Source organism: Cololabis saira, chromosome 18 (assembly GCF_033807715.1).
Source record: "Cololabis saira isolate AMF1-May2022 chromosome 18, fColSai1.1, whole genome shotgun sequence".
Lineage (NCBI taxonomy): Eukaryota > Metazoa > Chordata > Actinopteri > Beloniformes > Belonidae > Cololabis > Cololabis saira.
Window position 1 is genome coordinate 29,666,138 of NC_084604.1, and position 14,342 is coordinate 29,680,479.

The following is a 14,342-nucleotide window of genomic DNA, read 5'->3' on the forward strand; positions in this document are numbered from 1 at the left end:
ATTTACTGGTCAATCTACGCACCTGCCCTCACCTATGGTCATGAACTTTGGGTAGTGACCGAAAGGACAAGATTGCAGATACAAGTGGCCAAGATGAGTTTCCTCCGCAGGGTGGCTGGACGCTCCCTTAGAGATGAGTTTCCTCCGCAGGGTGGCTGGACGCTCCCTTAGAGATGAGTTTCCTCCGCAGGGTGGCTGGACGCTCCCTTAGAGATAGGGTGAGGAGTTTGGTCACCCGGGAGGAGCTCGGAGTCGAGCCGCTGCTCCTTCACATTGAGAGGAGTCAGCTGAGGTGGCTTGGGCATCTGTACCGGATCCTCCTGGACGCCTCCCTAGGGAGGTGTTCCAGGCATGTCCCTCCCGGAGACCCCGGGGAAGACCCAGGACACTCTGGAGAGACTATGTCTCTCGGCTGGCCTGGGAACATCCCGGACTCCCCTAGGAAGAGCTGGAGGAAGTGTCTGGGGTGAAGGAAGTCTTGGCATCCCTGTTGAGGCTGCTTCCCCCGCGACCCAGTTCCGGATAAGCGGCGGAAAATGGATGGATGGATATTCATACTGAAAACTGAAGTTTTGTAGGTAACTATGTTTCTGTGAGTTGTTGGATGACTGCGAGTCACACAGGTCACTCGCTCCCTCCTTAGAGCGAAGAGATCTTGTGAGATTGGACGCCGTCTACCCCGCGGTATTCATTGCTTTCTTTACATAAAAACTTGAGCTGCACGGAGTGTAAGAAGACATATCCTCTTTGTTTACCTCCACTGGCAGTCAGGAGGGGATGAAACGGTACTTCAAGTCACTTGAAACCCTATTAAGTTAAGGCAATCAATTTTGTCCATGAAAATGTTGGATTCAAAGCAAGTGGAAATGTACAGAACTGGCTCAGCGACGAGTTGATATTTATATAACTACAGTACAGTTTTAAATGGTTATATTTCACCCTCTGGTCAGGGTGATGACCACGTGATGGTCTTCAGATCAAGTCTCAGTCTTGGCCTGACAATAGCTGTCCTAGTGGGCAGAGTTTTGGTGTCCAGATGGTTACGTCAGGGTAATTCTCTTCAGAAGGACTCGCCGCTAATCCTCCAGAGAATCTGAACTGACTTGATCTCATGGCTGCACGGGAAACTGAGCCGCTAGTTTAATGTAGCTCCCGATCTGATCAGCTCCATAATTGGAGCATAGCAGGTCAGCAGAACGTGAAGAGCCTAGTTCTTCACTAGCTTCTTCGTTGGGTTCAGTAGGACAAACCACAGAAGTGAAGAGAAAGCCAGCAAGAGCATTTCGGACATCACAACAGCTTAATTTGCTGCGGATTTACAACTGTCTGATTTTCAGTCTTGGACTCTGTAATATGGGACCCTTCACAATCAGGTACACATTTCTGACTTTTTGTGGGACTTTAGAGATATAAAATAGCATTCTCTATTTTTGTTTAACTGTTTTCCACAATGTTATCCTGTAGAGTTATTTTCCCATTTGGTGAATACGTTTTTAAAAAGCCTCTTACCTAGTATGTTTCAATGCTAAAGGCTCAAGGCTTTAAATGATTTACCCCTTAATTATTTTGTTACTGAGAGTTCTTTTGACTCTTAACATTTGCCAGGGTAACGAGTGTGATGTCTATTTGCTGCTGTTGGTTTTCTTTCACAGCTGGTTTGGTTGTTCAGGAGTTGTGAGGACAGGGAATCAGCTGACACGTAAAACTGGATGAAACTGGATTGTTTTGGCCCCACTGACAATTTCATGACAAAAGGGGATAGGGAGAAAAACCAACAAACCTATGTGATGTGACTGCATGACATTATATTTCAATCCCTCATTACTTGACTTTGTTTTCTTAATGTCCAGCTGAGATGTACTGCTTCAGCAGATGCTGCTCATGAAATATAAATAAGAAATAAGACCTGGCTTTCAAAGCAATGTCTTCACCAAATATGCTTTCATTTCCTGTGTATTTGTGTGCACATGCTTCTCTGGCCGGGCTTGGATCCACGCTGCTTCACTGATGGTGAGTCCATTTAAACACACACTCTTTTCTGGACATCTTTTCTGTACACCACTAAACTGTCCTTCTCTGTTTTTGATACAATGTTTTTTATTAGCTGCAAGTTCTTTGCTCATTCAAGCTTTCAGTTACTCCGCTATTAAATGACTGTTGTCCTTGCATGGCTGTTTACTCCTCCGCTTTCGGAGATATCAAATCTGCATGCTGCCTTACTCTCTAAGCCAATTACCTGAGCTTCTTTAATCTGGATGCGGGAGGTAGTGTAGGTAAGGGCATAATGTGTGAGAGAGCGTCCAGTGGCAGTAGCAGTGTCTTGTGTTACGCAATGACCACTCTGTCTTTAATGTGAGTCAAAATGGCCTAAGAGTTAATCAACATATGATTTTAAAGCTGAATTTGAAAAATGTATGCGGTATGACTAATGACATTATTAATTACAAATGTTCACATTATTCACACTGCGCGCGGTCAAGGAATGGAATGAACTTCCAGAGGAAGTCGTGCAGGCCCAGTCTGTGAACTCTTTCAAGAACAGACTGGATAGGTTCTGGTCAAACAAAGACTTTTTGTATGATTTTAGAGCTGATAGGTGATGCAAAATGGAATCAATTAATCTGTGTGTGATTTTATGAAATGTTTTGAATGTAAATTTTAGTCCTTTGTATTTATTGTAAGTTATACTTGATACCGATGTAAAGGACACATGTCCTGTATCAGTCAATTTATTAAACTTTATTAAACTTTATTATCTTTGTGTCCCTTAATAATAATAATAATAATAATAATAATAATAATAATAATAATAATAATAATAATAATAATAATGATAATAATAATAATAATAATAATAATAATAATAATAATAATAATAATAATAATAATAATAATAATAATAATAATAATAATAATACATTCTATTTGTAAAGCACTCTTCATCCAAAAACCTCAGAGTGCCACAGAGCCAGTACATAGTTAAAACTAACAATAATAAGTCATAAAACTCAACTCAAAAACACCTTCCTGAATAAAAAGGTTTTTAGGCCAGTCTTAAAAGAGTCCAGTGTCTGTGCCGCCCTTAGATGGTCAGGGAGACTGTTCCATAGGCGGGGCGCTACGTAGCAAAAGGCCCTCTTTGTCTCCCTTGCATGACTTATGGGGTTGTTGACATTATCAGTAACATCTTTTACTTTTTAAGTTGTGATACTAAAAGACTAAAAAAAAGACGACAAGTTCACATTCAAATGGTCAAATGCTCACTCGGTGCTCCAAAATTAAAATTATTTTCAACTGCAACTTCATAATTGTTGTCATCATTACTGCTTCATATTGTTTCTTAAAGCACTTTTGGCAAATACATTTTAAAATCATTTTTATTGCAGAAAAAGCTAAGAAGGGTTAGTTGATTCAGATTCAGATTCAGACGACTTTATTAATCCCTTTGGGAGGTTCCTTCGGGGAAATTCAACATCTCCATCTCACACACACACTGTATTTTGTATTTGTATTTATTTATTTAGCACGATTTAAAAAATAGTGCAAGGACGGAACAAAGCCCAGAGGGCTTGTACAGAGTTCCACTCCCGTCATCTACTGTAAACAGAAAATTAAATGTACAAACATAGGAAAACTCTAATTATAAACATGAAAAGAAAACAAGGATACATAATAGAGAATATATAGAAAAATTAGGACATGAGATATTTTTTCAGCAATTTTTTGAAAGATATAAATGACAATGTGGACCTCAGAGACATATCTAAATTGTTCCAGAGTTTAGGACCTCTAAATGAAATATTAAACTGATGAAAAGATGTTCGACAGAAGGTTAAATGTAGATTGACACTGTGTCTAGTTGAGTATGAATGAGAGTCAGATGAAAAACTAAAGAAATTATGAGAGGTGTCCGGAAGATTGCTTATTGTTGATAAACTTGTGCACAAATAAATATGAGTGAAAAACATTGAGTTTATGAATGGGTAATATAGACTTATTTACAAATCAAACACCCCAAAAGCCAAACACTCATATAAAGATAAAAAGGTAAGAAAATAAAAAATAAAGATAAAAATAAAAGTAAAAGTTGAAAACAAAAATAAAAATAGAAAGTACGGTGCCATAAAAAGAATTAAAAGGATAGAAAAAGTGTTGTTTAATAATGCACAAAGTTATTGCACTGTGGTTATGATTTTCTTAGTTAAAAAAGAAAAAGATACAAGCTACGTCATCAAGATGTTGTAGTTACCCATCCTTTCCTCTAGAGGGAGGTGGTTTGCTGCACTAGCCATACATGCACGTCCTCCCAATTTCAATGGACAACCAGAACAACCAATCAGGACGCGAGGTGTGATACAGTAACTCCTTTGGACCAATCACAAGCGGTCAAACGCGGTTTGGGGGCGGGGCTTGAAGATGATAGACACGTCTCCTCGGAGCTGCAGCCAGATATCTGCTGTGGGCTGTAGTGGAGATTTGAGCAGGCTCAGGCACTGGGACGTACGTTACTATTTTTATTTTTTGGGAGGAGAACAGCGTCCACCTTTGGCAAAAGTCTCGCAGACGCATCCGCTGGAAGGATTACAACAGGTATCGTTCAGTTTCCACCTCCGTGGAGTCACGTGATTGAGAAATCAGCGGCTGGTTCATTGCTTTTTGGATGGTCTGCATGAAAAAATGCTCGGTTTTTGTTGCTGTAACTACAGAGCTAGCGTACTCAACCTGTACTGAACCACAGTGCATTATGAATATTTAACTGAAATAGTCAAGTTTCCCGCTAAAACCTGTTTATAAATACAGAATTGTAGTCATACCTTGTGTTTACGGCGCTTCATGGCGCCTCTTTTTCCCTGTTATCATCACCTTAACTACCTTTAAGGTGTCTCGCCAGGCTGGAATTTACGTATAAAACACACAATATTTTGTGGAAACATCATTATTTGGTTAATTTATGTCGATTCAGACATGCTTAAAAATGTTCTTTCTTTCTTTTTTATAAATAAACTCAGTTTCTTTACTGGTGTGGTCAGTGAGTTATGGTAAAGCAAATGCCTCCTCCTCCCCTTTTTTTTTTTTTTTTTTTTTTTTCTTAAGTTATGGCATAGAAATCATAGTGTTTAGATCATTCAAACATCCGGCTGCGTTTTTGTGGGACAACACATGAAGCTACTTCCTGCTACTAAAATAACAAGTAGTAGACGGTTATTTATAAACATCAGGCTGTTGCGCTGGAAAACATTTCATTCGGACTGGTTTTGTAGCTGTAGTATTTATTATACATGCTTTTTTGAAAGGGGGATGTTGTCCACAAGGATATCTGGGAAATGCAGTCTCAGATGATTGTTTGCTACATTTAAAAGACGAGTTTCCTCCCATGATGTCATGGTGTAGTAAAAATGTGACTAAAGATAAGCTCAAGATTTTCAAGGACTCTCCAGATTTAAGGGGCAGGACTATTAATAGTAATATTATCTACCAAGAGATAAAAGAGTAAGAATATGAAATGTTATGGGGAATAATCATTGTGCAATACAGAGCTGTAGAAATTATACTATTTTTTTGACAGGTGGGATGGTTTTTGTTGACTTGAGATGTCTGTTTAGGGTGGATGTATGTATGGAATAAATTAGATATAGATTTGAAATTATGTAGAACTTTAACTTTATTTAAAAAAACATTGAAAAGAAGGATGATTTCCTTATATTAAATTAATGAGTGGCTTGAAGTTGATTTGGGTATTTATTTAATTGGTGATTTGCTTTGATTTTTTTAAGGATGAAGGTAACATGTAACACTGCACCTTTTTTATTTTAAAAATCTTTTTTATTTTTTGAGGAATGTTTGTTATCCCCACAGAGGCAATTTGTTTACCGGCAGTCTTTCTCTTACTTTTTGCTTTTATTTTATTAATTTAATTAATCTTTTTGAGGGTAGGCAAATAATAGGCTTTGCTTCAGCCTACCCCTTTTTCGGTCTAGAATAGATGTTATTTGTTTATTTGTATACTGGAAACTTTTTTGTTATGTTTTCTTTGAACAGTTGAACGTTTTCTTGTTGTCAGTTTTATTCTTGGTTTTTTATTTATTTATTTGTGTCATGACCGAAAATAAACTAAACTGTAAGAAGTGAATTGGATTCAAGGTAAATAATGCTATTTTGATTAAACATAAACTATATTTCAACAATATCTTTTGAAATTGATGCTAGAACACCTGGGGCCTGTACTACGAAGCGGGATTTGGGGTTAGCGAGGTAACTTCAGGTTTAACCCTGGGTTTTCAGGACTACGACGGTGGTTCACTTCTTACCGGGGCACATCGCCATGGTAACTTATGCTGAACAGCTAACCTGCTCCGGAGCAGGTTATGTTCGAGATACAGATCGCCGGGTATAAAAGCACCGCCCACTGACCAATCAGCTCTCTTGGAAAATGGCATGCCCTTTCGAAGAGAATCCAGTGGAGCTTGGTGCGCGGATCGTGAGAGGATCCCTCCGAAGAGAACGCGTATTCAGGGACCACCAAAACCCCTTTGCTTTCCCTGATGAGTACCTGTATGAACGATCCAGAAAAAAAATGAAAAAGAGGTGGAGGAGAAAATAAAAAATAAATCAATCAATGAATAAATAAAACAAATCATCACCCAAATCCGATGTACAGTCAATCCAAAACTAATACCAATTAAATAAATAAATCAAGAAGAAATCAAAAAGAAGATGCATTTGTAAGGGGATAGCAAAAAAGGGATTTTCAATTTCGTCCCTCGAACATTCTGAGAAGTCACTTTAAAATACTAAATACCCCCCTCCTGAAAAAATAAAAAATTAAATAAAATAAATAAATAAACCCAATTCTTTGGTACAGCATCAGCACAAGTTATCGGTCAACAACAATACTTATAGAACCAATATATAGGCTACAGGACTGTCTCAGAAAATTAGAATATTGTGATTTTCTGTAATGCAAACACAAAAACAAAAAAAATGTCATACATTCTGGATTCATTACAAATCAACTGAAATATTGCAAGCCTTTTATTATTTTAATATTGCTGATCATGGTTTACAGTTTAAGATTAAGATTCCCAGAATATTCAAATATATGTTTATATCCCTATGAACTTATGCATTTATACAGTCAGCGATCTTTTGCCAGCTGTCTTTCCTGGATTTTGCAGCTGCAACTGTGTTGCTTTTTGCCTGTATAATATTCCTATACTCATCGTATTTCTGTAGAATTATAGTTTGCTCTTCACTGCTGAAGTAAGCGGCTCTGACAGCGGACTTCTCCATGCTTGCGATTGGTCCTGCGCTGAAAACACCGCCCCTTTTATGTGCACGCGCTCATATCCAGAGTGGAGAAAGCTGGGTCGATCTACCGAGTTGATAACCACCGTCGTGTGACCGCTTAGCGTGATTGCAATTGTCCCGCTTAGTGAATCTGGATAAGGAAAAGATATCCTGGATATGTTGAACTTGCTTCGTAGTACAGGCCCCTGGCCTTGTACCTTGGACATCATTCACAATTTAATCCTTTTCTAATTGTGTTTGAGTGAGTGGTTGTATTCTCCTCCCTTTATTTTGCACAATGCAGCTTTGCTACCTACTCCCTTTGTGTGTTGTGTCTGAAAGAAAGGAAGGTTGAATATAAACAGAGGGGCAGGGATGGTGTCATTCACGTTGGATGGCTTTAACATGGGTTGTAAATTAAGTTCCCAGAGGGGACAGTTGCTCTTTATCCAGGTAGCTGATAAGAGGCAGATGGCTCTTGGGAGAATCACAAGATCAAACACGAGTGATTTCAACTTCCCTGGGTTTAAGATTTGCTTTTGAGAACCAAAGAACTCCCAAAGCCAAGCTCTGAGTGTCCTTAACAGCCATTTATGTATGGGTTTAAGGTGCGAGGACGGCAAGTAGCAACAGCTCCTTGACATGGATACTCGTAGCTCCCAGGAGAGTATTTTCTAGCTGAAAGAGAAGCAAAGATTGCCAGCAGCAAAGACTTTCCCTGACTCAAAAGATGTTTTTGCTCAACTCCCAAATGACCTCACTTAAATATAGTAATTGGCTCTGCTAATATTGGTTTGTTGAGCAGATCGGTCGAAAACAAGGTCAAGACAGACAGAAATAGGCGCATCTCGCCTCCCTTTTCTGTACACTCATGACTTCCTGGATTATTTCTGCGTAATAAACCATCTGGAGTGTGACGGTGGTTTGTTCTTGATGCAGAAACAGAGTCCTGAGGGAGGTAGTGGTGTGTAAATATTGATCTTCTTGGAAGGTGACTGTAATGATATTGTATTCAAATACATGTACTGTAGATATGGAAGCGATTCTCCCTTTTGTAGCGAAACGGCTCCCACTCTTCTTGGAAAGCTTTCCACAAGAGTTGGAGGTTTTTCTGTGGGAACTTGTTAGCGTTATTCCTGTACAGCATTTTAAAGGTCAGGCGCTGATGTTGGACAAGAAGCCCTGGCCCCAATTTCCATTCCAGCACATCCCAAAGGTGCTTGACAATTGCTTCGTGCACTGGAGCGCAGTCATGTTGGAACAGAAAAGGGCCATTCCCCAACTGTTGCCATACAGCATTGCATCGTATAAACATTGTGGTGTGCTGAAGTGTTAAGGGGACAAGCCAAAACCATGAAAAACAAGTCCATGCTGTTATTATTCGTCCACCAAACTTCAGAACTGGTACAATGCAATCAGGCTCCACAATCCACAATTCCCACAACTCCATGCAAAGCTTGGACTTGGACTCAGTCATGTGAGGTTTGCATGCAGATGCTTGGTCATTGAAACCTGTTCCATGAATCTCTGGCTGCAGTTTTTGGACGTACATTAACACCACTGAAATCTCAGACCTTTTCAGCAGTGATTCAGTAGAGTGTTGGTGACTTTTACGCACCATGGACCTTTTCACTCGTTGATCCTGCTCTGTGATTTTATGTAGTCCTCTGCTTCATGGCTGAGTTGCTGTTGTGCCTAAACGCTTCCACTTTCTAATATCACTCACAGCTGACAGTGCAACATCCAGCAGGGAGGCAATTTCACAAACCGTTTCATTTCAAGGGTGGCCTATCATGGTACCACGACTAGGGGTGTAACAATATATCGTGCCACGAAATTTCGCGATACAAAAACGTCACAATACGTGTCGTGGAGGTGACAAACTGTATCGCGATATTGGGTTATTAATATTAATCTATTGTGTTGACTAGAAACGCGCATCCGACCGCGGCCGCAGCCGCGGCCGCAGCCGCGCGGACCAAAATCTTATTCCGCTCAGAAAAAAGTAGTCCCGTTTTGCGGTCCTGTTTTGAGCTCTGAACCTTTACTTATTTAAGTCTGGTGTAGAGTTAAGTCTTACCTTATTAAATTAAACCTTTTTGGGGTCGTGAGTAGGATAAACACGGGACAACTTCTGCGTGAGTTTGCGTGTACTTCAATGTCTGCTCAACAGCGTAGGATTTCAGAACATCAACACAGCACCTAGTGCTGTATCACTCCGCCCAATCTAAAACATACTAACAACTGATATACTGACTAGTGTCATTATAGTCCCTGATTTACAGAATATAAAGAATATATTTATAAAATAATGAACCCTGAATTACCAAAATAACCTTCTTAACAAAAATAAACCTGCTCTTACACTTATAAGGTGAGCATGAATCAATCTTTTTTATGATGTAAAATTGTATGTATTTATTTACTTTTATTTATTTATTCAATTTTAGTTGTTAAATTTCTGGAAAAGAAAAAAGTCAAATCATACATGAGAGAAACTATTCAGTTTGTGGCTAAATATTTGTACTTGAATGAAACTGAAGATGCATAATGCAAACCTGACATTTACTTTTAGTTCAGTTTGTGGAAAATGGTTGGCTTTCTCTTTAAAACTTAAACAGTTATAAAGCATTACAAACTGAAACAATAGGGCAAACGCACAGCATTGTTTTGTATTATGTGTCTTTCAAATAAAAGACCATTTTTTCCAGTCATATGTTCCTCTATCAAGGTTGTTAAAAAATACTGCTATAATATCGTATCGTTATCGTGACCTCAATATCGTGTATCGTACCGTATCGTGAGATTAGTGTATCGTTACACCCCTAACCACGACTAAAGTCACTAAAAAGCTCAATTTTGTGTGACAAATGTTTGCAAATGAAGACTGCCTGGATACTGGATTTTATAGACCTGTGGGTTGGATTAAAACACCTGAATTGAGGCGTGGCCAAATACTTTTGTCCATATAATGTACAATTATGTTTGCTGAAGATGCAGTGTGTCTGAATTTACAAAGTTTATGCTCATTTGATGTGCAGAAAGTGGGTGGAAGGTGTTTCTTTTTCTTTCTTCTAGCATGCCATGTCATCTCTCCATAATTAACTTTGTTTACCACTTCATGTGCAGGTTTCTTTGTTTGAATAAGGAGGATAGGAGTATAATCTTCCTGCATAAACCTAGCAACAACTAAACCCCAAGAGGCGAGTGCAACCCTGTGGGATGATAAATTAGACGGCAGACTGCATCGCCCCGACTGCAACAGCTGTAATGACTTTTTAAATGATGTTTTTAAACACAACTTTAATTGTCTATTTCTTGGTGTTACAAATGTGTCCCACTTAACTAGTTTCATTCAGAAAATTGCACTTTTCCTAGCACTAAATAACTGCAAGACCTGTACAATCTACTAAAATACAAAGCGGTCAGTTTCCTTTCTCTCATTCACCTGCACACATGGCTGCATTTACAAGAAGCATCACTTTTCTTTATAATTCATGTTTTTGTGTACATAACCTATTCAATACTCAAGATTTGTGCAAGAAGAATTAATCCTTACTTTAGTAAACTATAAAGGACAGCCAAGAGCGAGCACGGCTGCCTCTGCGGTGCGTTTCTTTTTCCTCTCAGGCCTCTCACTGTGCGTATATCTATAATCATCAGTGCCATGTTCACTGTCAGACTCTCAGGATGTGCCGAACAGTGGCCGCTCTGTTAAAGCCACTAATGAGAAGCCTTAATTGGTTGTTCTGGTGTGGAGAATCTGCTCATTAAACGTGGCTGGAACTCACTGCGCTTGCAAAAATGAGTACATGATTGAGTTTTCTTTTCAATATTATTGTTTTTATTTAGAAACGTTGCCTTTACAGTCATTTTGTGCCTTTACAGTCATTTTGTGCCTTTTTAGATATTATTGAATTATATTTTTGAATGCTTTTCTGTGCATTTTTCTTCAATAAAGTCCCACAAAACGTGTGACACCAGCAAAAAACCCCAAAGGGATACATAAGCTGCAACAATTTATCTGACTTACTGTGGTAATAACGTACAAGATGTTTAGTTGGTGACAGACTAGTCAAAATATAGTGACAGGATGGGACAGGAAGAATATGCAGATATGGAGTGAGGAAAAAGTCAGGCACAAGAAAAGAGAGGCAGAGAGAGCGACAGAAAGACAAAATATTGCTTAACCATTCGGAAAGGCTATGGGAACATCTCTCTGTGTGTGTCATTGTGTGCATATGTGTGTTTTCGTCCTGACCCTGTGGGTTCAACAGGAGCAGTCACGTCACATCAGCTCAGACTCGCACAAAAAGACCCACTGTCCCTGCATGGGCTTGATTGGAGACGAGTTTCTTTTTAGAAAAGTTGCGCATAGAACCAAAAATTCTTCCTCCGCAGCGTCAAAAATCCACGGGGCTGAAACTTTATTTATTTATTTATTTAGTTTTTGCCCGGCGGCCGCCTCTGAAAGTGGCCGCTCACATAATCACAAAGCAGAGTTCAAGGCTTTCATCTCCTCCATGATGGTGGTGACATTGGGGGCAATCACAACAGTTATTAAGGTGGACATATTCTACAGTGTAGCAGTCAGCCGTGAGGGGCAAGTATTAGCCTCTAGCTTTCAGGCTTCCAGGGCCAGCGGGCAGCAGAGGACCCGGGTTCACACAGAGAAGATCAGAGAGGCATGGATGAATTGAAACTGTAATGCAATGTTCAGCTTATTACGCGGACAGTGAGCGGTGCACAGTGGGTGAGGTGGGGAGGATGAAGGAGGGATTGAGATGCAGGGGACATTTTTGATGAAGAAAACCAAATGTAACAGGGCTGTTGGTGCTGTCTCTCTGAGTAAGAGGGTTTCAATGTTTTTGTTTATGTTTTTCTTTGGAGCAAACAAGCTAAAAGAAGGAAAATTTAGACCGTAGTTAAGTGACATTTTTGCTTTGATAAGAGGGTCCGTTTTAGAAGTTTAATTGTAACATCTAACGTCCGAGGGTGAGACGGAGAGGCCAGACGGCCTTCCCCCAGCATGCGCCCAGCTCTGAAAGAAATGATAGAGTAAAAAAAAAAGACGGAGACAGAGCGTGGGCCCGTGGCTTTGGCGTCGGGCCAAGCATAGTTAAAAGGAGATTAATCAGCATAGGGTCACATTCTCACAGAGAGAGGCTGAACAGACCAGGGCACGACTGGGCAGAGCCTTCATCTCTTAAATGCCACAAGTGAGGGAGCAACAGGAGGAAATCTTGGAACAGAGGCTCGTCTCAGCCTCCCGGAGGAAGTTAATATCAGGCTCCTCAAGGCGATATCGAAGTTTGCAGTGCTTCTTAATAAAGACAAATGGTAGACGTGCGAATTAACTTGGAGGGGTTTTGAGAAGAAAAGCGGATAGGGAGCGTATTTGGATAATGTGGAAGGGTACGGTGGGAGGCTCAGGAAGTCTGAGGAGGAGTGTCTGGGGCAAGAAGGTTGAGTGGGAGGGCAGACCGGCTAGCCAGGTTTTATTAGTCGCTATTGGGATGCTTTGAGGTTCAAAATATTTTGGAGGGAGCCAATAAATATTGTGGACTCTGTGTGTCAGAAGGGAGGATAGTTGGACAGACAGTAGGGTCATCAGTGGCTCCCGTGGGTCAAACGTTTTTATGACAGGAAGTCGTTTGCGTCAATCAGACAGTATGGTGTTAAAGCATGGAAAAGATGTGTACAATGGTAACAGAAATATTGCAGTAAAAAATGACTAGATTTGAATATATACATTGATTGTGAAAACTAGATTTTGCGTGAGGTTTTCTAATGATTACAGGCGTAACCCAGAGATTTAGGGATGTTTTGCAATCCACCATTTCCTGTTTTTTTTTTTTTTTTTTTTTTTTTTTTTTAAATGTTGTGGTTGCATCTCCTCACAAAACAGAGACGCAGCCATGGAGACGTGTGGCCAAAACTGGAGATGAAAATGGAAGGATGGAGGGATAGGAGGTGAATTAGGGGGGAAAAAATGAAAAACAGGAGGAGGGGTCACTTCCTGTTTCCTGGTTGGAAGTCAGAGGTCGCTGGTCTGGATTTGGTTGATACCAGACGCCCCAAATTATCCATTTGGTCTCGTCATCTACCGCATGTGAGAAGAACTGCTAATGTGACCGGACTTTGACCGCTGTGTGTCTTTGGAGGGATCGAGGAAGCGGTACAATGTTGTAAAAACGAGGACGTTCCCCTGGTGGACGCTGCAAGATGTCTAATTTTAGAGTCCAGGGATGAGGATAGAAGGTTAATGAACGGGAAGTGATGTGTGCAGGCGTGACGTGAAGGAAGACCATGCTACCAAAACAACTCTGATTAGGGCTTCTGTCTCTTAGTTTATTGGTTAGTCTACAGATTATTTCCTTATTTACTGTTTACTGTTTTATTTGTACATTTTCAGTGAATTGTTAACATTTAAATTAGCAGTTGAGACATATTTTTGATACTTGACAGCTGCATCAGCTTGTCACACGAGGGACATTTAATAATACATGTTGATGCTTGTGAAGTCATTTGTTTTGCCACAGCATCTGCTATTACCCCTCTCAATAGGATATTGTCTGCCGTAGTAACGCCACACCCACTGCTACAGGGTGAGCTTAGCAGTGTCACCAGTTTCCCTGTTCCTCTTTGTACATCTTTGTTTGTTTCTTTCTTTATTTTTCCTTGCCTTTCAATCATGCCTGTTTTCTACCTCTCTTTTCTTTTTTCTGGGTCTCCCAAATGTAACTCGTCTAACATGCACTCGTGTGACCCTCCCATTCTTTGTCTCCCATGCAGGCACACACTCACTCGTTCACTCTCACATTTACACAGACAGGCCGCTTGCGCCTCACTGCTTTAATCGCTGAATAGGGGAGTTTAGCAGTTAACAATAGTAAATATGAGCTGACCCATGATTCTCTCTTGCACAAACCCACACCCCAACACACACTGAGGGGCAGCGGGCACACTTTAAGCTTTGAGACTACATGCTTGAAATCTGTTTTAATTCATTACCAGTTCTCATTATGACGGGTAATGTCAATAATATTATGACA

At 40.1% G+C, this 14,342-nt stretch overlaps 1 protein-coding gene across 12 annotated transcripts in view; it reads left to right on the forward strand.

Annotated features, from left to right (window-relative positions):
• The first annotated feature begins 4,457 nt into the window (after positions 1–4,457).
• epb41l2 (erythrocyte membrane protein band 4.1 like 2) overlaps positions 4,458–14,342 on the forward strand; it is a 59,955-nt gene continuing 50,070 nt past the window's right edge. For all 12 annotated transcript variants that reach the window (XM_061746377.1, XM_061746382.1, XM_061746390.1 and 9 more), the window contains exon 1: positions 4,458–4,590. The gene's annotated coding sequence lies outside the window, so the exon portion shown is untranslated. The remainder of the gene's footprint in view (positions 4,591–14,342) is intronic.